The sequence below is a fragment of the Meriones unguiculatus genome, chromosome 2 (assembly GCF_030254825.1).
Source record: "Meriones unguiculatus strain TT.TT164.6M chromosome 2, Bangor_MerUng_6.1, whole genome shotgun sequence".
In the NCBI taxonomy this organism is placed as follows: Eukaryota; Metazoa; Chordata; class Mammalia; order Rodentia; family Muridae; genus Meriones; species Meriones unguiculatus.
The window spans coordinates 126,753,525-126,755,795 of NC_083350.1; positions in this window are offsets into that span (position 1 = coordinate 126,753,525).

A 2,271-nucleotide genomic window follows, 5' to 3' on the forward strand; every position below is an offset into this window, starting at 1 on the left:
AAGATGTTCTATAGACCCAATAGAGAGATTTCCTAAGATGTGTGACTCTTGTACAGAAGGAAGTTAAGGTTTTATAATGGCAGACATCTATGAAAAGGATGTGATTTGTTCTCTTTTCTAGTGACGTTGCTGATGTAAAAACATATCAGGGGCTGGAGGGATGTCGCAGCAGTTAAGAGCAAATGGGTTCCCAGCTCCCTTGCTGGGCAGTTCACAACTCACTGTAACTCCAGCTCAAGAGGACCCAACGCCCTCTCCTGGCCTCTTCTGGTACCTGCACTTACATATGCATATACCCACACATATGTGCACATAATTTAAAATAATTCCTTAAAACCATATAATAAAAATCAAATTTATTTTGATTACATGATAATAACGGCACTATGTAGTTGCCACGCTCTACACAGTCTATTTAATCGAATATTTCCAACCTTGTGCAATACAAACTGCAACTGATCTCACTTTAGACAGGAGGGAATTATGGCTCAGGAAAGTTATATTATTTTCCCCAGATGCAGTCAGTGTTGTTCAGACCTGTGCTACGGTCCTGAGTATGGCTCTGGGCTACAGAGTGGCTTTAATATCCGTTGGAGTTGTGGTTGCCCTTCAGTTCCGTATTTACAGGTTACTGTCCCTTTCAATCCTCAGTTTCCTTTTCCATCAAATGAGGATAAAATGTTACTTTCCTCAGCTTTTTGATAAGGATTAAAGGAGATCATTATTAAGTGGGAAGTGCTTAATTCACATAAAGTGTGTGTAAAGGACAGTTTCTAGGATTATGGATAAAGAAAAAAGGAGAAAATAAACAAAATGACATGTATAGTAATGTATTCTCTCTTCTAGTTTTTCAAGACAGGGTTTCTCTGTGTAGCCTTGGCTGTTTTGGACTCACTTTGTAGACCATGCTGACCTCAAACTCATAGAGCTCTGCCTGCCTCTGCCTCCTGAATCTGGGATTAAAGGTATGTGCCATCATAACCATCCCATAATATATTCTTACATGGAAGGAAATCATAGATTACAACACTGGTTCTCACCTGGGTCTACTGACAAACCTGTAATCCCAGGAGTCAGGATACTGAAGCAGAACTGTCACAAATTCAAAGCCATCCTGGGCAACTTAGTGAGATCCTGTTAAAGTGAAAACACAATACAGTGGTTCTCAATTGGGAAAAGAGTGTTCCTTCCCTCCTCCCTGTAGGAAGGCAACTGGGGAGGTGTTATTAGGGTCTAGTCAGGTGTGGAGAGAAAGTTTAGCCTTCCTGCCATGCACAGGACAGCCCCGACACCACTGAACTTGTTGGTTCAAATATCACCAGGGTGGTGGTTTGAATAGGTATGATTCCCATAGACTCATGTGTTTGAAGGCTTGGCTCGTAGGGAGTGGCACTATTAGGAGGCGTGGCCTGACTGGAATAGGTGTGGCCTTGTTAGAGGAAGTTTGTTACTGCGGAGTTGGACTTTGAGGTCTTATATGCTCAAGCTTTCCCCGATGTGGCACACAGTCTTTTTCTGCTGCCTTCGAATCAAGATATAAAACCCTCAGCTCCTTCTCCAGCACCATGTCTGCCTGCATGCCACCCACGATGATGATAATGGACTAAACCTCTGACACCGTAAGCCAGCCCTAATTAAGTGGTTTCCTTTTTAAGAGTTGCCTTGGTCATGGTGTCTCTTTACATTAACGAGGAGAACCAGTATGGATGTTGAGCAAGTGTATTGAAACAAGGATTAATCCAGTGCAATTTTAATGATCCAGATTAAAAAAAAAAATCACTTCACTGGGCAAATGATTTGAAAATAAGGGGGCATTGTATTACCTTTTCAAGAGTGTGACACAAAACATAAATTTAAAAAAAAATGACGATCTGGAGCTTCTAATTAGAAGGAACATTCCTTAGTTTTAGTAAAAATTTTTTTGTGGTGTAGAGGGGACAGTTTTCAATGCCGGCACTTAGGAGTTAATCATTTATTCGTTAGATGACACAGCTTAATTCATCAGTAAATGGCCTTGGCTGATTTCCCATCATTCACTGACCACTTTTCAATAATCAAGGCTTTAGTAATATCAGAGAAGTCTGATCTAATTAAAAATATATAGGAGAGTTTATCTAAGTGGAAGAAGAGGAAAATTTGGCTTCATTATCGTCAAGGCTGGAGTACAGTGTTCTCTTATTTACAAATCAGGCGCCTCTGCTCTTTATGAGGCTGAGTCACCTTTAATTTGAATATTTCAAAACTAATTATATTACCCAGATTGAAACCCAC